Consider the following 25377-nt stretch of genomic DNA (forward strand, 5'->3'; position numbering starts at 1 on the left):
AATTATTGAATAAATAGTAAAATCCAGTGCTTGGTAAAAATTAATTTAAAGAGAGAAAAAATAGAAGTAGAGACCTGGTCCCTACCAATCAATAGCTATTTAAATTCAAGAAAATAATTCCTAAGGAATGTGTATGCTTCTCTGATTTATGTGGTAGCTTAGTTATGCTTGTGTTAAGAATGCAAAAAGAAGCAGTGTATCATTCACTGATAGTGCTTGTTGTAATAGTGTGTCTTCTGGGTAGGAAGAGTTTCTACATAAACATTCAAAGGATTGTAATCACTATCCAGAGAGCGAATCCTCTGCCCTGACAGTTGGAAAATGACTTTATACGCTGACAGCCCCACAGGATGGAAAATGCAATAGCTTTGCTACTACTGTGTAATGTTGCTAAGCTTAATTGACTGCACCCATAAATAGTGGGAGAATGTGAGAGTGTGTAATCCATACCACACTTAAATTATTATGTGGGGCCAACTTGAAGACATCTCAGGGAATCTCTCTAGTATAAGCCATTGGTTGTTTGGATTTTAGATTTTCATTGTTTTATAGCAACCCCAACTCAGTTTCATTCACTTGCTCTCCACGATTTCTTAAGCCTAGTGTTATTATGATTTCACACATACTTCCCTTTTCTTAAAAAAATAAATGTTGTCTTTATGGGCTGTTACACCTTATTGCCATAATTACCTTCCTACTCCTGTCTTATTTCTGCATCCTTGACTCCAAAACAACTTTGTTAAAGACATCAATGATTTCCACACTGGAAATCCAAAGAACACTTTTAAGCAAAATTATCTTATTGGAGTATAGTTGATTTACAATGGTGTGTTAATTTGCACTTCACAGAAAAGAAATTCAATTATACATATATAATATATGCATATATAGTATACATACATACACACATATTATACATATATAATATTTATGCATAATACATATATATTTATGCATAATTCATATATATTTATGCATATTACATATATGCAGAAACGAATTGCTTTGCTGTATAGCAGGAGTTAGCACACAGTTGTAAATCAACTATACTCTCCCTATATATGTAAATATATATGTATATATATTATATATGTATATATATATATTATATATGTATAATTGAATTGTTTTCCTATTTGAAAAGACTACAGTAAACATATATACATGTTATATATACAGTATATATATATATATATATATGTTATTTTTCATATTCTTTTCCATTGTGATTTATCCCAGGATATTGACTATAGCTTCCTGTGCTGTACAGTACGACCATGTAAAGAATACTTCTTAGTCCTCATCTTACTTAACATCTCACCACATTCAACATAGAAGGAGCCACACCTCCTTCTTGAAGACACTCTTAGCTTTCACCTTACTACAGTTTCCTGGTTTTGTTTTCCTTCTGCTCTGACCACTACTTCTCGGCCTCCTTCACAAGGTACTCTCTCTGCTGTTGTTTGGTACTAAGTCATGTACGACTCTTTTGTGATCCTATGGACTGTAGCCCATCAGGCTCCTCTGTCCATGGGATTTTTCAGGCAAGAATACTGAAGTGGGTTGCCATTTCCTTCTCCAGGATATCTTCCCAAACCAGGGATCAACCCCATGTTTCCTGCATTGGCAGGCAGATTCTTTACCACTGAGACATTCCAAAATATTAAAGTTCTTCTCTCTATATAAACTTTTCCTAGATGGTATTCCACACCCATAACTTAATGTCTTCCAAATACTCATATTTACCATTTCCTCTCACTCACCCATATCTTTCCTTTGAGAGATTGGCTTATAGATCTAATGCCTTCTAAACAACTCTACTTGAATTTCTTTTAGGTTTCTCAAACTTAAAATGTCCACAATTTTATTATTGAATTTTAACCTCCTCACTTCATTAACACTTGATATTTTCTCTTTCCCTTGCCCTAACTTGTAAATTTTTGCCAGCATCTAATTCCCAGCTGCATTATTCACTCTTTTGTCTGATTCATCATCATTTCTGTTTCTGGACTTTTAAACATGGCTAGTTATCAGCCGGAAATGTTGTTCTCCTTCTTCATTCAGATAATTCCTACTCATCAGAAACTCTTAATTTCAATATGCTTTCTTTGGAGACCTTCCCATACCTCTCTGTCCCACTGGCATGCTCTCAGAGCATTTATCCAGTTCTTTGTAGCAATTAACGTGATTTGTAATTCTGCATTTATACGAATGCTATTATATGTTATCTTCTGTATTTCATTTACCTTTTCTTCTCTTTATTGTCTTTTAAATTTGACTTTATAAACCTAGAAAATTTGGAAGAGTGATATTTCATGGACTACTAAGATATATAACTCTGTCTTAAAATATATAGAACTGACTTTCTGTATTGATTAAATCATTCATTTATTCATTTAATCAATTCTTGAGCTCCTACTGTGTACTTTTATAGTCTGAATCTTGGATCCTGCCAAGGATTATTTTGTGAATTATCATGAAAAATTAAGTATTCATTCTTCAGTTTCCTTTTCTCTTAAAATGGGTGAAAATTGTAGCTAATTTATAAGGATACTTTGAGAAATAAATGAGTTATTACATGCAAAAATGACTAGCACATAATGAATTCCATGTAAATATTAGCTAGCCTTATTTTTATATTATCATTAATTATTCATTACTTTTTGAGGCAATGAGTTGTATAATGTTAAACAAAATACATTTTGTATCTTCACATAGCTTATATCTTAGTATAGGGCAAACTATGATTGTTTGACCAAGTCTGGCCCACTGACCATTTTTGTAAATAAAGTTTTACTGGAATACAACTAGCTCATTTCTTTATACTTTGTCTGAAGCTGCTTTATGCTGCAATTATGACTTTAAATAGTCACTACAGAGACTGTATGCCCCACAAAGCAGAAAATGTGTGCCATTTTTTCTCTTCACTGAAAATGTTTCCTGAACTCTCTTCTAATGCAGATAGATTCACTTTCTTTAGTAAGTAGCCTAGGTGGTGAAAAAACCCAGTGGGCTCATGAAGATTTGGATTAATATTCTAATTTTTGTATCCTACCATTGTCTTCTCGCATGGTTTTAGCAGGCCACTTATCTCTGTAAACATCAGTTTCCTTGATTGTAAAAAGGGCTCAGTGTCTATTCTGATGTGTCCTTACAGAATTAAATAGTAAAATGTATATACAGTGCCTGGAATCTGGGTACTCAATAAAAATGTTCCTCTTTCTTTTCAGAGGAATCCAAAAAAAGGATTTATACTGATCTTAAGTATTAACATTTATCACAATTCACAACTACATGCAACAATTTAAGGACAGAAGTTGAAAAAATCATGGTCTATAATGGACAGTGTTTCACTAGGAGAAAAATAGATTTTAACTGCAGTAAATGCAAAGGAAAGATGTGTTAAATTCTAGTGCTATTAATATGTTATTATCTTAGTCTTGTTTTAAATTTATCATAGTTAAGTTGTAGGTTTAAATCCTTTATATGCTGAAGATTATTCACTTCTAATAAGTTTCCAAGATGCTTCTTGTGCAAAACCAACTGAAATTACTGACTAAACTAAATTACTTAGAAAGGAGAACATTCTGGTTCTCTATGTGGGAAATCATTTGTTTTTTTAAAGGTGCCTCTTTAATAATAGCTTAAAACAATAAATCTATGAAGAATTGTTTGTGTGTGTTTTTTTTTCCCCACAGTAGTTAACCCATCAGTAACATTACTTACAAAATTCCAGTTTAAAAAATGACCTTTGAAAGATGCCATATAAAATGAAATTTTAATGAGGGATAATAAATGGTGATGCTTTTCACAGGAGGAAGCACAGTGCTTGCCCGAGCCTTTCCCGCATGTCATCCACTTTAGCCCTCTGGTACTGTGGCTTCCCTTTCATTATTTTCAAGGGAAGATGATGGGATAGCACACTTTGAAAAACCAAAACCAGTTTTAGTATTACGCTTACCAAAGGCAGTCTTCTTCTCTGGCTAATTAGGCAGATGGACCTCCCTTGCTTTAGTGATGATTCTTTTGTAGAAAGCCGCTCTGTTCCTCCACAATGATAGTTTAAGGTATTTAAGCACTCCTTTGATTATGTGACCTGATGAAAAACTAAATCTTCATGATTGGACTCAAAAAAGTATTTGCAGTAGACGGGAATTTTAGCGTTTTGTGGCAAAGACAGAAAGGTCCCTACAATGGTCATTTGGCAACCAATCAAATTGAGTCTAGGAAGAGAAAAACATAAGGACTAAGGGTAAAAGAATCATATTATATCTGCAAATAGCTGTTTGACTGCCTTAATAAAATAAGAATGCTCACCAATGCTTCTTAGGCCAATACAAGCAGTCTGTTAACAACCCTCTGGGCCACTCAAGTTCATTGTCCCCTTTACTAAATGAGAACAATTTATCATAGACATACAATAATCTTGGCAAACATACTTATTAATTTATTGTTTCTAGCTTAAATTTCAAAAAATTATGACACTTTCTGCTTTTATATGATGCCACCCTTGCAATATTTTTTTTGCCCTGAGGATCCTATTAGCAGAGAGCTAAGCAATTCAGTTTCATTGGAAATAAATTATGTCTCCGTTCTTAAAATATAAGTATTGAAGGACTGTAAAGATTAGAAATTCGTTTGAAGCCCCATCACTTGAAGGTTTTTTTTTTTTTTCTTTTCCCTTGATGTATAGAGCTTCTGGTGTTAATGTAAAACAACACATCTTTTGAAAAGTTAAGAGGCAAGTCACCTTAAAGGAACCCTGGCCAGGATTATGAAGGATGTACAAAATGAAACACATTATCGTGGAGGGCGGGGGTTTGGTTCCTCAGAAGCTGTTTCCAAGACAGGCTGCTTTTGTATTACAGAGTGGGGAGGTGACTCCGCTAGTCACCCTCTGTTTCAAAATGATTAGAAAACTGCAATTCCCAAGAAACATGAGGTGATTTCTCACTTTCCTCACCAAGGGTCTGAGGATGAAATGACACCTTTAATTATGAAGGACTGTTGGTACCACTCTGGTAACAAGCTGCTAGAAATGAAACCCTTAATTGCCTCAGAATCATGTATTTCATGTAAATGCATTTTAATCTTAAGTACAGTTGTTGGTCCAGCTTTCATTATTTTTCCCTGTTAGCACATGATAGAAGGAAGTGGTTGTGCCAACTTCTTATTTTGCTGCTATTTTATTGTCAGTTTTGCCCAATGACTAAGGAGCTAGTGTGTCTTTTCCAGCAATAACTTCTTATTTTAATAGCAGCAGGGCCCCATGGTGGTATTCAACTTTGACTTAAATAAAATTGTAATTAGAAAAACGATGACTCTCATGTTTTAACATAACTTGATCTTTGGTTATTTCTCATAATTATATCAAATTGCAGTAGATATCAAACCATTTTGTCTGATTAATTATTTTTAAAGCATTGCTGATAACCAGAATCCATTTATCAGCTCCATATGCTTACATTCTTAAAATTAACTCTGTATGATCTGAATATTTACTCAGCTATTTCTCCTCCCCCCCCACCGCCCCCCTTTCTGTTCATTTTGAAAGATAAAAGTAAATGCTCATTTTGTGAAGTTCCCAGTATTACACTTTTCTTAGATCATATTGAATTTGGCCAGCTGATTGTTTCTTCCAAATTAATGTAGACATATTTAGAGATGCAACAATTAAAGAAATAAACAATAATTAAGGAATTGTGAGTAAACCAGAGAGAGGCATTGACCTAAGTAAATAAAGGGCGAAATTTGTTTGTGAATTCTCTTTCCAATGTAATTAAAGATATTTTTAAATTTCAAAATGAAATATAGATTTAAAAGCTGTATTTAACTCAAAATCTAAAAACTGATGGATTCTGAAGGAAAAGGGAACAGACTAGGTTGTTGAACAGATGTATAGTGACCCGTTTGGTCTATAACAGTTAAGTGCTATGGTAGTGATAGCAAACATTAAATCATTTTTCAGAGGAAACTTCTGGATGTGGTGGATATACTTATGGCATAGATTGTCATGATGGTTTCATGAGTGCATAATTATTTCCAAGTTTATCAAGTCATATACGTACATTAAATATGTATGCTTTTCATATATGCTTCAATAAAATGGTTTTAAAAGAATCCATTTCAGCAACTTGTCAAAGATTAAGAAAAAGAAGAAGAAAACAGACCTGCTATTCAGTAGTTAATTTTTGAAGAATTGTATTCTGGATTAAATTATATAACTGGTAGGTACACTAACAATAAGTGCTTCTGGCTTTTTCTTTCTTTAGAAATGAGGACTGAGTGAAGTCAGGAATTACTGGAAAGGAGGTCAGGGTAAGTCATATCATATTTATTTCTTACTTTTGAAGTGTGCAGAATACATTGTATAAAACTTGTTCAGGAACTCTCTGGGGTTCATGTCTCAGATAAATTAGACAAATTGAGTCTTTCAGGGGGAAATAAAATGCTTGCTATAGCTGTGCTACACAGAAATATACCACTTGTCCCTGACATTTTGAGACTCGTGTTTTCCGCATGCCAACCACCTTACTGTTCCATATTGTTAAGTGGATCACGGCCAAAGTGGCAAGAAAAACTCTAGATGAATTCCTCTTTTAGAATTGTGAGTCTCATTATTCCATGTATTATTTTCTTCCTTTTAATTTAGTATGGCAAAGTCAGTGCTTAAAATCTCAGGGCAATATCTACTAGGTATCTCAGTGTGTCTCATATTCAAGTTCAGGGGCAAATGGTCATAGACTAAAGTTGATCATCATATAATTGTGTTTTTATGTTTTAGCATCATTTAATTTTTCTTTTCTTTGAAATTTAAATGCATTTGCTTTTATGAAAGTATAAAACATTTATTTTATAACCAGTTGTGTAAAATCAAAAGCCATAGTATTCTTACAGATGACTTATATGGTATACTTCATCTCACTGTGCATAATAGATAGACATACAGGATCATCTTCAAATAGAGGGAATTGAGGCCAAAGTTGCATTTTTTTTAACTAAAAAAATTTCCTAAATGAATTTCTTCTTTTCAGAAAGTCACTCTGAATGCAAAGGAATAAGAAAGTCAGAATAAATAATGTCATCATGCAGATTCATTTTTCCAGTTTGTGTAGTAGAAGTCTTAATTCTAGTAGACTCAGAAATAGCACTTGTTTGTTTTTTATTATCAATGCCTCCTGCGATCTTGCCAGCTTAATACTCAGTAGAACATTGGAGATTTGGTGTATAGAGAGTGGCACAAAGAAAGGGTGCACGTTTCTGAGCCTTTCTGAGCCTTCATTCATCTTCAAACAGTTCATTTCCACATAGTCCTTTGCATGTTGGAATTTTCCCTAAAAATTTGTTTCAAGAAAGAGAGAACTTAGATGGAAATGTGTTAATATCTGTTAAGTCTAGCTGCTGGGGATGTGGGTATCTGTAACATGGGTTATTCAATTTTTCTCTAATTTTGAAATATATCTTAAACATCAATGATTCAAAACAGTTCTTTTGGAAAGAGCTCCACATGTCTTGAAACGGTTTTGAACTTCATTTTGTAGCATGTTACCAGCACGTTCATTAGAGAGTAAAATTAACAACACTTTGTCTAGTGGATTACTTTCATTATAGTGAGAATTTTTCATGGATGGGGAGGGGGAGTATTATAGTCATCCTTTGAGACTGAACATCCCAAGCTTTTATTGTATTCTTCTTCCAAAGTAAATATTTTAGATGGGCAAATAAGAAATTGGAAGAGGACTATATTTCCAAAGTTCCTTAATAGCAAATGTGACCACATGACTGAGTCTAGGCCCCTGGTGGTTGTTGTTGAGTCACTAAGAGTAGACCAACTCTTTGCCATCTCATGGACTGCAGCATGCCAGGCTTCCCTGACCTTCACTATCTCCTGGAGTTGCTCAAACTCATGTCCATTGAGTCAGTGATGCCACCCAACTATCTCATCCTCGCCAACCCCTTCTCCTCCTGCCCTCCATCTTTCCCAGCATCAGGGTCTTTTCCAAGGAGTCAGTTCTTTGCATCAAGTAGTCAAAGTATCGGAGCTTCAGTTTCAGCATCAGTCCTTCCAGTGAATATTCAAGAGTCACTGGTACATATTTGGAATTTCAGGTGGCCTTATAGAAACCTTCCCCAAGAGACAGCTGCTTCATGTCTTTGTCCTTCGTGAGGAAGAAAGTTTCTTTTGACAATTCAGAGAATATCTCACTCTCTCTGACACTGTCCACAGTGCCTTCATACTGCTTCCTGAAATGTGGGTGTGGTGTCTGGAATTCACTCTTGGGCTATTAAATGTGAGTCCTATGTTAAGGAGGGGCGAATTAAATGTTTTGGATTTGTGTTTTTTATTAGCGGAAAAAGAACAAACTTATATACCATTTTAATTAATTTTATAACAATAAAAGTTCAGCTCTTTATATCAGGGCTTGGAAACATATCACAGATATTTTAATGAAGATATTTTAGCTAAATATTTAATTTGAATCTTCTCATGGAAAAAATGTGGTTACTCTAAGTGACACTGAGTGGCCATCCACATATGGCCAAAATGATGTGAAACTAAGGAAAAGTGTTTCTCTTTGGAAATGCCAGGAGATCCTAAGTTTCCATTGTTTCCAATCTCTCTAGTGTCTCCTGCTTGCATTGTTGTACTCACTGACTTTACCTGAACCTTTGCAATTAAGAATTGTGCAGAGTTCAGACATCAGCTGGACCTCTTTCAGATGCAAGCTGTTCCATGCATTCCAGGAAAAATTGGTACATCCCCAACTGCAATTCCACATTCTGTGATATACCAAAGTTCTCAAGGAGATTTCTGCAAATCCCTAATGAGATCAAGGTTTTCATGCTGTATCTTCATATAGCTTCTATTCCTTACCATGTCCATGCAGACATGAAACTCATATTTTTTTATGAATATCCACAAGTCAGCTCGTTCATACAGGCATGCTATGACTACAGCAGAGTTTTTTTGTTTAATAATACAGCAGTTATCATACCATCCCCACCTAACAAAAATGTATTTTTTTAATTAGACTTTAAAGTTATGTAAAATATTCCTTGGTGCCCTAAGGTGAGTCATCTCTCTTGATGCCCTGGCTGTAGGGTTTTGCATTGTCGACTGCCTTCTCTGTCTGTTCCTCTCTTCTCTCCATTTTGTTCTCTTATCTGCCTTCTGTTATTTCAGAGGACACACACACACTTTTCTCTGGACCCATTTACAGCAGTTCTTCCTTCCTCTTGCCATCAGCCCTGGAGCTCTCAGAGTTCTGTCTTCTATTTCCAAATAGTTATCAAGCTTGTTATATTTGTCATCATCTTGGGTATTTGTTTTCCTCCAGCAAAATGAACTCATTCAATGATGAGTGCTGGAAGCATCTTTTAATATGATATATGTACTTTATTCTCTTATCGCATCAAATAAAACACCATGGCTTACCTTTCCTATGCCACCAGTATTTGTGTTGATTATCTATTGCAAAGACCATTGTCATAAAGGGACCCACAGAGGGAAAAACTCAATTTCTAAGAAATTCAGACAGGGCATGACCACCTACAGGAAACCACATGTTGTCTATCTCTTCTCTCTGGGATGTTTGTTGAGAGGAAAATCATGAGACATTTGAAGAAGACATAGTTACTAAAGAAATGTTATGGAAGAGAAAGTTTAAAACCTGAGGATCTACAAAAATGAATGCTACTGCTAAGTCACTTCAGTCATGTCCTACTCTATGCGACCCCATAGAATGCAGCCCACCAGGCTCCGCCATCCCTGGGATTCTCCAGGCAAGAACACTGGAGTGGGTTGAATGCTAGACCTAAATATCTTAGCTTGTGACGTTTTGAAGATAGAATATTCTGTTCTGTTTTTGCAGCAGTGATTGGGATTTCTTAACTGTGAATCACTAAAAAATATGTTCATTTTTACCAGCAATGGAGATAGCCTTAATATATGATGATATCCATGTGTATTGTAGCCCAGGAATTTGGTATTGACAAATTTTGGCAAGACCGTTTGTCTGATTTAGCTAAAAGCAACTGGCCTCTGTCTTTTGAAACCTAAAATAATGTGAGAAATGCCAGTTTAAGTCCATTTCATTCTACACAGTGGTTTTCTAGGAACTAAGATAGTAAAATATGTTCCAGTTGACTGTTATACAATGGAGTGATCTAGCCAGATTATAAATTAAGTAGTATAGTATGAATAGTGTAGCATGGAATGCCAAAATGAGACGTGGCCACCACATGTAATTAACCTAGAGTAAACGCTAAGAGCATATGCAATCTCAATTCAGAAACTTTAGAGTCTACAGAAGAGGAAGAGGTTTTTAAAGGACTTTTTTTACAGTTGAAATTAATGTGGTAAACCCCAAAGTTTGCTATTGTCTAAAGACATGTGGTTAATGTTTTACTGGAATATGTGTTTCCTGATGGTTTAATCCAACATCTGAATTTAACACTACTTTTATAAAATATCTAGTTAGTATAAATAATAGTTAAATGCTTCCTAACTTAGCAACTTAAGGTAAGGACATTCTTTAAACCTACAGATCTCATAAAAATGTTGAGAGGGCAACAAAACATTAGGATGTTAAAGTATGGCTTATGTTGATATTATTTTATTTCCTCTCTCTTCTGTTTCTTCCTACTAACTTTTTTCTTTCTTTTCAGAATCCATGATTAATGCTCATTCTATTTAAACATAAAACAAAATTTGCTGACATGTTCTCATATTTTTCTCTTCTTTCATCCTAAGATAATTTTTCATCTCCTATAGAGTTTTACTTGGACAAAATGGCTTTTTGTTAGGATGTGGGCACAAGCAGTGTGCTGCCGTTTTATACTTAGCTAGAATGAATACATTGTTGATTTCTGGTAAAATTAGAAATTGCTTCCAAATATAAAAATGGCTGGTATTCTTCTAACATGAAGCCCCTTGCAAGAACTTTTCTTCCCTATTCTTATACTCTTGCAATAGAATATATATAAACTTGTGTCTGAGAGACTCCTTAATAATTGATGTAATAGTTTGGTTCACCTGGATTCATTTTCCCTTCTTTTTTATTTTCTATTATTATATGGGTAACACTCACATTCTGGATTTAAAATCGTATAATTGAGTTGGTCCAAAATTCTGATAATTCTGTGCCCAAAAGCAGCTATTTGATTTGATCCTTTTGCATTTTCTTCAGATTATTCTAGAAGTCATTCAATAGCCATTCCCCCTCCTAATTGTTGACTTCCACTTTATTTTTGAATTTGTTTTGTATACACTGACTAAATATTGATAAGAGTGACAGATACTAATTCCTACTCAAGTTTTTTCAAGTTTTACCTCCAGTGTCTAATACATTAAAAGGATAATTAAATAAACATTTAATTTCAAAATCATATTTAATTTTGCTTGCTAAATGCATTTCTTAGCACTAGATTTGTCTTTCCTCCATAACTTTTCAGATAAATTAGAAATTATGTTCAAAACTTAGCCATAACTGAAATTTGCTTTTGAGAAATTTGGAAAGGCAGAAGATAATTTATTGAAATTCTATCTTGCCATTATTGTGTTGATACACTGTCAAGAGGCATGTATAATTCATATGCTGGAGCCCTGCTTCTCCACCATGCTTCAGGTTCCTGCTATAAGACTGAAACGTATTTATAGCGAGTTCCCTCCAGTACCTTGGGTAATAGACCCTACTGACATAGTCCAACAGGGACTTTCCTTCTCTTGAATTCTCTATTTTAAAAAATTGTAATACTGGCATTCTAATCCAGTTTGAACACATTTTTCATGTTGCTAAAGTACCTCTGCTTTCTTCCAAACTAGGCACTGTTGAGTCAAGCCAGTGCAACGGTTATAGAAACACATTTTGATATGTTCTCCACAGTTAGAATTCATTAGTTAGCAGAAAGTTTCATCAAATTAGGATTATAAAAGAAAGAAACAACTGTTTACCAATGTCTTTAAATCACATCATAGATTTTAACTTGCAGATTCTCTAATATAGAAAACAGTTTAGTAATTTGACACATATTAATAAAACAATAGGTACCTTTTATTTTTTCCAAATCAAGTGCTTAAAAATTACCCTCAAATTCAACACCCCTGTAAATTAGAGTTACTTGGATCTCTAAGGACCTGCAAAATGTGCAGGTGTTAACCTGATCCATAAAAAAGTAAGGTTTGCATCCTTTTTCAGTTAAGTGTTATAAAATAGGCTTACGAAACATCCCTTCTAAGGAGTTAAGGATTTCACTAATAACAATGAACATATCCTGAAAAAGATTACAGAGAACCTTCAGTGCAATTATAAATCATGATAATAGTTGCATTAAAAAATTAAGAGAACATTGTCTGGAAATGGTACACTCTACAGGAATGCCTTCCCCATTCAATTTCCGAGAATAGAAGCTCCATTAGTTATGGTAGAGTTATAAGACATTAAAGGTGCAAAAAATATGATGCTTTTGTAGAATATGATTGAGAGGATTACCTGTGTCTTGATTTTGAAAATAATTTGCAACATTGTTGGCATCAGGCCAAAATAAGGTAAGATACCTGTTTTGCAGTAGTTTTATCAATTTAGCTAAATGTTTTTGTTTGTTCAAGGGAAATCAGCATTGAAAGATAAAGAAAAATGCTAGTAACAATAACAAAATAAACTAACAATTCAATGACTATTAAAAAACATAAAGGGTTATGAGAAAAAAGGACATTAAAATTTCTTGAATCACCAGAAATTTTTTCAACGTAAATTTAGATCTTGATCTCACATTTTATTAATGAATGAGCGATGAAGAGGATGACTTCCCTGGTGGCTCAGATGGTACTTTTTATTTCTTCCTAAATCAGGTGCTTAAAAATTACCCTAAAGAATCTGCCTGCAATGCAGGACATCTGCAATGTTCGATCTCTGGATCAGGAAGATCCCCTGGAGAAGGAAATGGCAACCTACTCCAGTATTCTTGCCTGGGAAATCCCATGGACAGAGAAGCCTGGTGGGCTACACTTCATGGGGCCTTAAGGAGTCGGGCACTACTGGATGACTAACACACAATAAAGAGAAAGAGAGTAACATGTATGACTACTAAATCTAAGATGTTTGTATCTTTCTTCTTTTTTGGACTTCAAGGAAAATGAAACATAGAAGACAGTTTTAAACCTAGACGTAACTAAGCATCATGTTAGAAAGTGTAGCTTAGTACAATAATACTTTAATTCTTTAGCCATAGAACAGTCTTCAGCACAGTTGTCTGCTGTAGTTTGCAGCTTTTTCATGTGACACTTTGTAGTTTTGAATTAAGATTCCAAATGCAGATAAAACGAGCAATATATATCTACCACCACATTGTGAATACCTGGCAATCAAAAACACCTCTGGATAGTTGAAATCAATAAACCATTAATTTTTGAATTCATGGAAATATGTCCATCTTTCAGGGCTGTAAAATGACAAATGTAATAGAGAACATATCACTTTTCTCATTAGTTGATATCAGTTTCTCAGTAGATGACAAATTATCAATTTTAAAACAGAGTACAAAAAGTCAAATTCAGACAATTTTTAAAAATTTAATTTGTGAGGCTTACAGTAAAATTAACTTTGTTTTATTAAACCTGACTTAAATCTGTGTGTAAAACAAAGGCTGTTTAAATTTATTTTACTTTCATCTTTTTCTGTAACACTGAACTGCATCAGTGAATTGATGTCTTGAAAGTTCTCATTTTTTCAATTAAAAAAATAATCATCTATGGATGAAATGTACTGACGTTTATGATCATAATAGGTGGCACTTCAGCAAAGGAACTGATTCCAGGAAAAATGTAGGGGTGAGGAAGAATGATCTTAGTAAAATAGGAACCAAGTTGATTTCTTCAAGAACATTACTTATTGTGATTGAAATAAGAAAGGAGAGTATAAATAAAAATTTTCGTGCAATTTCATTATTTTTTTTTGTCAACAAAATACATGTTTAGTAAAAAATTACATTGTTTCTGAAAACTGTAAAGAGACTTAGGTGAGCAGAGTTCTTATCTTCAAGGGTGATGAAAAAGAGAAAGATCCATTGTTCTAAACAGAAAGCTATTCTGAATGTCTCTATAGGTCTCCCTGCTCTTAAACATCTCACTTGAGCAGAAGGGAAAGTAAGCGAGTTAGAATCAGAATATCTGCAGGAGGCAAGTGGTATCGAGAATGATGCTCATAAATTAATGAGGAGTCAAGATGAATAGAGAACAATAATATGGTCTTGAGGAACAAGTGAAATGTCTTTAGGAGTAAAAAAGAAGTATTTGGAGAAAGGTAGTGGCATCACTAGCTTGTTATCCAACCATCTAGCAAAACTATCAATCCCTATTTCCCATTTTGGGATTAGTCTAATTTGACATAAAATTGAATTTAAGATTCCATTGATTTCTCAATATTTTTCTTATTTATTATGTGTAAACAGGCCACATCAGTCTTTAAAACCATGATATTTTGATTCTGATAGATTTTAAATTCTAAAGGACATTTTTGGTGATGAGGAAATGATTTCAATCTGCTATCCAAAGTCAAGATATGAAATTTCAAATTAAGCATGGCAAATCTAATAAAGAGGATTATGCACTGATCCCTGAACTTGAATGTATATTCAAAGCCATCTGTGCAGATAATAGGAACAGTATTCATTTTTAAAGGAAAAAGAGAGAGCAAAAATATGTTGAAATAATCAATGACTGTACAATCATATAAAGAAATGGAATAGTTTTGTCAGCATGTCAGTCAGAAATGAATTACAATTGTGGTAAAGAAATCACAGTAAAAGGAATTTCTCTGGGGAAAAGTGGCATGCAAAATAAAAGCATTAGTGTGACATATGGTTTACAGAAACTCTCTTTGTGGAGATTAAAGTTTATGTTTGTTGACAGTACAACAGGAACATGTCACACAATGTAAAAATGATCATGCCATAACCACTCCTTAGTTGATGGCTTGATTTTACATGCAGTGATGGAGGTTAGATAGAATTCAACATGCATTTCCATCTACTGACATCAGCCAGAGTAGGTGCCTGCATGCATGGATGCAGCTATTTGAGACCAGAGCATTTTCTGACATGACATATTTTATGGCATGATACCACCAGGACTAGTTCTGTTACTTTTATGAGAAAAATGAAAAGAAATAGCATTATTTATATTTTATTTTCCAGATATCATTTATATCCAGTCATGAAGCCTAACATAGGCTTCCTGGATTCTCAGAAAACCGATGCTTACTGGGAAAATTAATAATTATGTTAGTAATAGCAAAATTAGTGGGAGGGATGGTTATAGCATACATTTGTTTGGCGCTTACTCTCTGAAGAACACTTTCTATGTTTTGTTGTTGTTCTTCCATTGCTAAGTCATGTCTGAATCTGTGACTCCATGGACTTGCAGCACTCCAGGCTTCCCTGTCCTTCCCTATCTCCTGGAGTTTGCACAAACTCACATCCACTGAATCAGTGGTGCCATCCAACCATCTTATCCTCTGTTGCCCCCTTCTCCTCCTGCCTTCAATCTTTCCCAGCATCAGGGTTTTTTCCAGTGAGTCAGCTTTTTGCATCAGGTAGCCAAAGTATTGCAGCTTCATATTCAGCATCAGTCCTACCAAAGAATATTCAGGGTTCATTTTCTTTAGGATTGATTCTGTGTTTTGCTTCCTTTAGTTCTCATAATATTTCTAGTGTAGAGGAACGGAGAAGGCAATGGCACCCCACTCCAGTACTTTTGCCTGGAAAATCCCATGGACAGAGGAGCCTGGTAGGCTGCAATCCATGGGGTGGCTGCAGTCCATGGGGTCGCTGAGTCGGACACGACTGAGCGACTTCATTTTCACTTTTCACTTTGATGCATTGGAGAAGGAAATGGCAACCCACTCCAGTGTTCTTGCCTGGAGAATCCCAGGGACGGGGAAGCTTGGTGTGCTTCCGTCTATGGGGTCGCACAGAGTCAGACACGACTGAAGCAACTTAGCAGCAGAGGAACTGAACTAAGAGGTACGTTAGCAATCTATATTTAAAGAAGAAGGAATGAAAGGAATTTATCCTTTAGAAAGGCTAAAGAAACGAATCAATACCCAATGGAAAGCACATAAGCAATAGGACATAGGTTCAAGGGCTAGCTGGCCATAAAAATGTGGCCCAAGCCATAGTGTAGCAAAGATGTCAAAAGTTTAGGTATAATCCAGGTGGTCATTGCAACTTGATGTCACTTGTCTTTGGTAGGTGCTATTTTACAAAAAAAAAAAAAATTGTGGAGATTACAATCTAATGAAAGTCAAAATTTAAATGTCAAAGCACTAAATATTTACTCATTTGTGAGGCTTTCTCTTGGGTTCTGATTTCTTAATCATGTATGTTAATGCTCATGAATGTATTTTTGAAGGTTGAAGTTTTGATCAGTCTTAGGAAGTGGTAAAAATTTTTGTTTCTCCACTCTTTTTTGTTTTGGACTTATATCACCATCCTATCAGAGCTTACATTCCCAATATATGTACTACCATTTGCAGGAATACTACAACACTCAGGAGTTTGTGTAGTGGTATACTGGCAAAAAAGTGTAACAAGCAACTCTCGAGAAAAACAAAGTGTGTGTATATATGCATAGTCATAAAATTTATAATGTATAAGACACAATTTACAAAAAAATATTGAAACATGCAATATTCTTTATTGTAAATTCCACATGATCAATTTATTCTTGAAGCATCTCCTTTCATTTTATCCTTTAATTTTTGCCAAACTCTGATATCCGTCACTAACTCATGGCTGCAACAGATTGATTAACATGGTAGTTCTGACATGAATATTGATTTTTATTCTAACAAAAAGTACAAAAATACAAAATACATGTGTTGGAACTTCACTTACATTTATCAGTGACTTGGGCAATTAATTTCTTTGCTGAAGTGAATAGTAATAATTTCTAAAAACTAAACATATTTCATCAATTTTTGTGATATTAATGAAATAACTGATAAAGATGTGACACATTTTTTAATTTGTCTACCCTGTTAATATTTTATATGTTACTTTCTTAAGTCTAGACCAGAGGTCAGCCCACTATCACCCATAGGGTACATCTGGTCTACTCCCTGTTTTTGTAAATAAAGTTTGACTGGAACACTGCTAAGCCTGTTTGTATATTGCCTATGTCTGCTTTTACTGTATAAAAGCAGAGTTAAGTAGTTGCTACAGAGAATATATAGCAGCACCAACTCAAGCGACATGAATCTGAGCAAATTCCCGGAGACAGTGAAGGACAGGGGAGCCTATAAAGCCTGGTGTTCTACAGTCCATGGAGTCGCAAGTACTTGGACACCACTTAGTGACTGAACACCAGTGACAAAGCAGCACACAAAGCCTAAAATATTTACTTCTGGCCTTGTAGAGAAAATATTTGTAGTCAATAAAATGGTAAATCAAATCTTGATTTGTAGTTTTTGCCAGGTTTTGTAGTGTTTGCTGTAGTGTAAATATTTCTACTATAAACCCAAGAATATAACATAAAGTAAAATGTAGTTAAGTAATTCGGAAGTTGTTGGTTGAATTGGGTCCCCAAGGAAAGTTATGATGAAATTTTAAAATCTCTGGTACCTGTGAATGTAACTTTATTTGGAAATATGGTCTTTGGAGACATAATCAATTTAAGATGAAATCATATTGAATTAGGGTGGGCCCTAAATCCAATGATGGTGTTCTTAAAAGGAGCAACAGAAAAGAAGGTCATGTGAAAAGGGAGACAGAGATTAGTTATGTTGCCACAAACTAAGGAATACAGAAGTTTACCAGCAATCCCCAGGAGCTAGGAAAACCAAGAAAGGAGTCTCCCTTGAGCCTTTAGCGTGAGCATGGGACAGCTTGACTTGAGATTTCTAGCCTCTGGGACTCATGGGAAACTTCTGGTATTTTGTGATGGTAACCTCCCAAGGCAATCCAGAAGTGTTGAGTTTGCAGTATTTACTATTCTTTTTCCCCACATAATCAATTTCACTGCAAGTTTATAACATTTAATTTTAAATCATGGTTTTATTGAGCAAAAGTTCACAAAATTCCCGAAAATTAACAAAATCAAGAGCCAGTCTGGGCTTGCTGCATTGCACCACTCTTTAAACAAGTTGTAACAGCAAGGTGACATCCTCCATTAGGGGAGGGAACAGATTCAGAGCCCATGTTTGTTTCCAGGCTTGCATGTTTCCGTAACCAGTTTTGTAAAAGTGGGACACAGCCTTGAGAGATTTCAGGAAATAAATGCTGAGGCCTGCTGTTGAAACCTTTAACTTTGGGATGTGATTTGCTTGAAAGTAACTTAAATATGTGACAAGTCATGAGTCTGAGGAATGCAATTTGATTTAAGAATCCTTCTGATAATATCCCTTGTTTCAGTGAAGACTGGTTCAGATACTTTATGGGATTGAACCACAAGGGTTAATGTCTATTGGCCAAGTCTTGAAAATGTAAAGTCTTGTAAAAATAGAGAAGCAAAACAGGCTATTATTGGCCTTAATTTAGAAACAAAACAAGTTTAGAAATTCTAATTTGAATTATCCATTGCCTAATTATCTTCCATGTTTCCAAAGTATATTTCTTTGCAAACTGGATGTATAGCAAAACTTAGTGGCATATATCTCACAAATCCATGACATTTAGTTTTGGATTTAGTAACATTTAGTTTCAGAGAAGGTGATGGCACCCCACTCCAGTACTCTTGCCTGGAGAATCCCATGGACAGGGGAGCCTGGTGGGCTGCAGTCCATGGAGTTGCTAAGAGTCAGACATGACTGAACGACTTCACTTTCACTTTTCACTTTCATGCATTGGAGAAGGAAATGGCAACCCACTCCAGTGTTCTTGCCTGGAGAATCCCAGGGATGGGGGAGCCTTGTGGGCTGCCATCTATGGGGTCGCACAGAGTCGGACACGACTGGAGTGACTTAGCAGCAGCAACATTTAGTTTTAGTAGTACTTTTATAACTGTCTGCTCCTCTGCCAAAGAAATGTACAATGTCTCATTATATTAAGCTGGAAGAGTAAACTACTAAGCATTTAGTAATGTGAATGTGTTTTCTAGTAGAATCACATTAAGCGTAAGAAGGCCTTATGTATGAAAGTCAGTTGAGTAAAAATTAAAGTTATTTATTATTAATTTAATGAAAGATGCACGATCCTTCTCTTGCTTTTTTCCTTAATACCTGTCCATGCATTCATGAGAAAAGTTGATAGCTGTTTATCCTGTATATAGTCACTTGACAAATTTCTAAATTTCTAGTTTTGTTATTGACTGACTGGCTTCTAACTTCACAAGATCAAGAACTTTATTTCACATTCTGCCAGTAACCATGGGGGATTCTGATCTGTAGATAATCTTATCATAGGAAGTTTTCTTGGTTTATTATGTACTTGGACCTTTGTCCTTTTTCTTCACTCTTGTGTTTAAGCAATGGTATCATGAGTTCATTGTCATTATCTCCTAGTTTGTTCTCCCAGCCTAGTTTCAACATTTATTGACACATGACTTCAGCTGCATTAACAATACCTGTAACAAAGTCTGCACTGACTTCATGAGAGACCCCTGTCTTGTATTGCATATTGTATATTGGTCCTCCTCATTTTTACTAATGGTAATATTATAACCTTAAACACCAAGACCAAGTTAGTCACAAGTAATGCATGTGAAATTGTGCTGCCTGCAAGAATTTTAATGCATAGAATGATAACGCTTCATCTCATAAATAAAAGTATATAGCTAACACCTAACATTTTACATTTTTTAATTTATTTGGAAATTAATATAAAAGTGCTGATTGGGAAAAAACAAACAAACAAAAAATAATATACTCTGCTTCCAAGTTGCACAGTCAAACCCCAGACATAGAAAATGAGTCTGAGAAAGAGATTTTAATTCAGAATTATTATCTGTTCATGCCAGAGACGATTTCAAAGGTTGTTGAATAAAGTGATCAAGAGAAAATCTGATTGAATATTTCTTTTTCAATGAAAGTAGGAATAAAAATGATGATACCTTTTATATTATGGATAACTTGCAGTATTGTATTTTTATAGACTGAAATTTAATAATGGTTTTCATGTGAGAGCATCAAATTGGTTTTCATACTTTAATTTTCATTGATACATTAATTTCAGGACCATTAGGAATAAGTAAATGAGAAATTATGCACAGACACACACACATGCACACATATTCACACTCTTGCTCTGAAGATATATATTTTAATCAACTCTGTCTTCTGCTCATATTTGGAGTACTGGGCATTACTTCTAGGCCCTTTCACATCATTTTCTTCTATGTGAAATTCACTTAGAGGAAGGAAGGTTGTCACTTGATGAAACTTATACTTATGTCCTTTGGCAAGATGTGCTCCCCTTTGGCAGAGGAGGTCATCTTCAGGATGAAGTACAGATTCTTAGAAAATAATAATTAATCTAGGCTAAATATTAAAATGCAGGAGATGTGGGTTTGATCCCTGGATCAGGAAGATCCTCTGGAGAAGGAAATGACAACCCACTTCATTTGATGTGGTCCCTCTTGTCTATTCTTGTTTTTGTTGCCTATGCTTTTGGTGTCATATCCAAGAAATCATTGAGTGACTGGAGGGGGTTCCCTGGGAGAGACATGAGGAATATTACTAGGGTGATGAAAAAGCTGTATATCTTGACTGGTATGTAGATTACTGAATGCATAACTTTGTTAAAACTAATTGAGCTATATTTTTAAGTCACTCTGTGTAAATTATACCTCAATAAAAAATCATCAGGTGCTTTGGAGAAAATGATGACATTAATAATTGCTTTTTATTCTTCTAATTCTCTTAATTTTTCTTCTAATTCTCTTAATTTTTATAATACAACTCCATATATTATATCATTTTAGCCTGTGGCTAAGAAAGAGTGGATATTATCTCTACACTTAGGAAAGAAACTAAGTCTCTGAGGAGCCAGAAGAGCTGCATGTATCATACAGTTCTAGCAGAAATAGAGATCATATTATAATTCCTGTATTTCTGACTCTAACTTTGGACTGAATTTGCTAAAATGAATGTACCTCAGGTGCAAGTAAATGGTAGGAACATACAGACGAGCTCTTTCTGTCTCACTCAACCCACATTTATTTTTAGTTAAAACCTTGAGAATAAAATCAGAAGTGTCCAAAAATGTCAAATTTATATTCTGCTTAAGGTATGTACATTAATTTAATGACTGAAGATGTTTTATTAAGTGAAAGTTTACACAAATCCCTAAGCTAAGGTATTGAATGATTTCAGCAACAAAGTTCAGTGGGTTAGTGGTGAATAATGGTTTATTTCCAGCCTTTTGGATAGAATAGCATTCTTTCTAATTAGCTGATTCAAAATCCCATGTATATACAGTTTTTATATTTTTCTCTCCTTTTTTCTTTTACATTTGGACAAGCTGCACAGTTTGTGGGTTCTTGTTTCCCCGACCAGGGATCGAACCTGGGCCTCTGACAGTGAAAGCACTGTCTTAACCACTAAACTATCATGGAATTCCCATGTTTCTCTCTCTCTCTGTCTCTTTTTTTTTTTAGTTGAGATTTTAGATTTAAAAATCTAACTGGAGACTTTTCCCTGAATTGGAATGCAGCTCCTTGGGAAATAGCTAAAGGAGCTGTCAAGGGTATCCATTCTGAAATAAAATTATTGAATATACATATTTTGATGCATAGCAGAGGAAGCTCATAAATACCTGTTCTTGCAACATAAAAATATAATGCCCCACACAAGTATGAAAATATGTAAATGCAATATATTTAGTATAAAAGGATCTATTCCTAAGCTCTTTGAATTCAGAGCCCTCACCCTGATAGACTCTTTTATACTCTGCCCTGGACAGAAACATTATTCATGAATGGAAAAATAGGAGGCATTTCCTGGGAGAGTTTCCTTCCATTACTCCTTTTTAAAAAGGAGGAGACGTCATCCATTACCATATTTCACCTTGATTCCTGAAACTCTATGAGCCTTGATATTTTCCTGGTTTGGATTTGTTTCAGGGCGTGTCTATAATGCAAGACACTAACTTAAATGCTGACCAGAGCCCCGTAAGTAACTAATAGGAAGAAATTAGGTCAGGACATATGCATGAAAAGCTGTTGCTATGAAAATATGGTGATGCTTATGTGGGGTACACACTATCAATTTTGTTCATTAAAAGACAGGCAACGACCACCTCATTTAAAATGGATGAAGCAAAGGAATTATTGGCTTGCATGCAGTAAGTCAGTGCAGAGGTCAAGTGGGGTTTTGAATGACTCTCTGTCTCCCTGAATTTCTCCTGGCTCTGTCCTCCTTTGGTCATAGGGCTTTATATTCAAGATGGTAGCAAGATGGCTGCAGCAGTTCAAATCCTTGTAATTATGACTAATAGTAAACAGAGGAAAGGAGAGGGACAATTTGGAAACTTTCTCGGAAGATTTAGGGGGAACCTAAATCTTTTCAGAAACCCCTAGGAAAGCTCTCCTAACATTTCATTACCTCATAGTTAGTTAGTTAGCTCAGTCACTCAGTTGTGCCCGACTTTTTGTGACCCTATGAATCGCAGCACACCAGGCCTCCCTGTCCATCACCAACTTCCGGAGTTTACTCAAACTCAAGTCCATCGACTCGGTAATGCCATCCAGCCATCTCATCCTCTGTCGTTCCCTTCTCCTCCTGCCCCCAACACCACCCACAATCCCAGCATCATAGTCTTTTCCAATGAGTCAACTCTTCACATTACCTCATATTTGGTCTTAAATCCTTCAAGAAAAATGAGTCTGGTCAAAAGGAAGATTCAGAAATTGAGCAAGTCATTTTTCCAGACGTCACAAAGATTATGGGCAGTTGTGTATATCTGAACCAGCATAGTTATTTCAAGAAAGGGATTGGAGGGTTGGCTGCTGGTCTATGGTATCTTCTCCACCCCTACTTAATTCCAGCCAATTGTTGTTCTTAGGAATTCAGGGCTCAGATATTTTGGTTTTCTTTTCCAAGCAAAACTGAAAATGTGAGTGTTGATGAGAATGACTTTTGTGTTTAAAATTAACCGCACAGACAAAGAAACTGCCTCTTCAGATCATCAAGTACAGCTAAAGACCTCAGCAACATCTGTTCTAAAAGCAACATCTTTTAGGTTGTGGTCTAAAATTGAGTGGTGCTAATCCCAGGGTTGTTGCAAACCAGAAAGCAGTAAAGAAGCATAGCATCCCATGTTGGATCCAGGAGTTGCTAAGGGAAGGATTCTCAGTAAAGCCAGATATGGAGTTGAGATCAATACCTGGGGGAATAAACAACCAAAAAGACTAAAAGAATGATACTAAATTGATACTAAAATAGCTTGGGTAAAACTGACAATATTAGCTATGATGCTTTTTCCAGGATACTTTTAAACAGTTTGCTTTTCCCCCACAAAAGCAGAGTTCTCAACATACAATCAGTGAACATTCTGCAAAAACTGAAATTAATTCTGATGTCATCAGTCATTATCCCAGGTCACTTTAACAATCCACTCTTCCAATGACCCATGGGGTTCCCATGTGTCTTCTAATTCTCTTTATCATTTTATTGAGCTCCTATTATCCTCCAGCACTGTCCTGTTTAACACATTAACTCATAAATCTTGAGAACAGATAATTTTTCTCATTTTACAGATGACAGTACATACGTTCAGAAAACTCAAATGACCGTCTAAGTTCAGAGATCTAAGAAGTAATAGGGCCAGAATTTAGTTCCAAACCTGCTGGACTTCAAAACATTCATATTTTATTACAAAGCTCTTTTGCCTTCACAGCCTTTATTCCTATAACAAGTACCATGTAGCAAATGAGTTTTATTTGAGACAAACTAATATTATTCACACAACCATGAAGTCCATATTCTAGAAAAAAAAGAAAGTATATTTAAAAATATTTTTTAGTTGAAGTATTTTTTAATATTTTTCTTTTTATATTTTTATTTGTAATACTGTTAATTTCTGCTGAACAGAAAAGTGCTTCAGTTGTACCCATGCATATATATCATTATATGTATAACTGAATCACTTTATGCATATATACACACACACACATACACATTCTTCTTTAGTGTTCCTTTGCCAACATTCTTTTCCATTATGGTTTATCATAGGATATTGAATTATTGAATATAGTTTCCTGGACTATAGAGTGGGATCTTGTTGTTCCTTTTAAAAATGTTACAACTAGATAAACCACACAGTTTTGACTTCAGCTCAGACAGATACCAGGCATGCATATCTGCTTTGTACCTTACCTATCCTTTTTCTCTGTATTTATCTTTGCCTTGATTAATCTACTCCAGGGTTAACATGTTGAGTAAGTAATTAAACAGACATTTGTTGAAGGTCTGGTTCTCTCTAAGGCTAAATTATGTTCTAGCTGGAATCAAGATTGCCGGGAGAAATATCAATAACCTCAGACATGCAGATGACACCACCCTTATGGCAGAAAGTGAAGAGGAACTAAAAAGCCTCTTGATGAAAGTGAAAGAAGAGAGTGAAAAAGTTGGCTTAAAGCTCAATATTCAGAAAACTAAGATCATGGCATCTGGTTCCTTCACTTCATGGGAAATAGATGGGGAAACAGTGTCAGACTTTCTGTTTTGGGGCTCCAAACACACTGCAGATGGTGACTGCAGCCATGAAATTAAAAGACGCTTACTCCTTGGAAGGATAATTATGACCAACCTTGACAACATATTCAAAAGCAGAGACATTACTTTGCCACCAAAGGTCCATCTAGTCAAGGCTATGATTTTTCCTGTGGTCATGTATGGATGTCAGAGTTGGACTGTAAAGAAAGCTGAGTGCGGAAGAATGGATGCTTTTGAACTGTGGTGTTGGAGAAGACTCTTGAGAGTCCCTTGGACTGCAAGGAGATCCAACCAGTCCATTCTGAAGGAGATCAGCCCTGGGTGTTCATGGGAAGGACTGATGCTAAAGCTGAAACTCCAATACTTTGGCGACTTCATGCAAAGAGTTGACTCATTTGAAAAGACCCTGATGCGGGAGAGATTGGGGGCAGGAGAAGAAGGGGAAGACAGAGGATGAGATGGCTGGATGGCATCACTGACTCGATGGACATGAGTTTGAGTGAACTCCAGGAGTTGGTGATGGACAGGGAGGCCTGACATGCTGCAATTCATGGGGTCACAAAGAGTCAGACACGACTGAGGAACTGAACTGAAGTGAACTGAACTGAGTCCTCACTGAGATGACTCTGATAGCCCTGCTTATTGTTACTTGGAAATCTTAGACATCTTCCTGGGGTTTTTTTTGTTTTGTTTTGATTTTTCTCTTTTCTTTTGTTACTTCCAATTAAGA

The 25377-nt window shown here is 35.3% G+C and overlaps 1 long non-coding RNA gene across 1 annotated transcript in view; it reads left to right on the forward strand.

Annotated features, from left to right (window-relative positions):
• Positions 1 to 25377, forward strand: part of LOC129637952 (uncharacterized) — a 478487-nt gene that overhangs the window by 443594 nt on the left and 9516 nt on the right. The window contains exon 5 of the long non-coding RNA XR_008707641.1: positions 6273 to 6318. This is a non-coding gene — a long non-coding RNA (uncharacterized LOC129637952). The remainder of the gene's footprint in view (positions 1 to 6272; positions 6319 to 25377) is intronic.

This window comes from Bubalus kerabau, chromosome 1 (genome assembly GCF_029407905.1).
Source record: "Bubalus kerabau isolate K-KA32 ecotype Philippines breed swamp buffalo chromosome 1, PCC_UOA_SB_1v2, whole genome shotgun sequence".
Classification (NCBI taxonomy): Eukaryota; Metazoa; Chordata; class Mammalia; order Artiodactyla; family Bovidae; genus Bubalus; species Bubalus kerabau.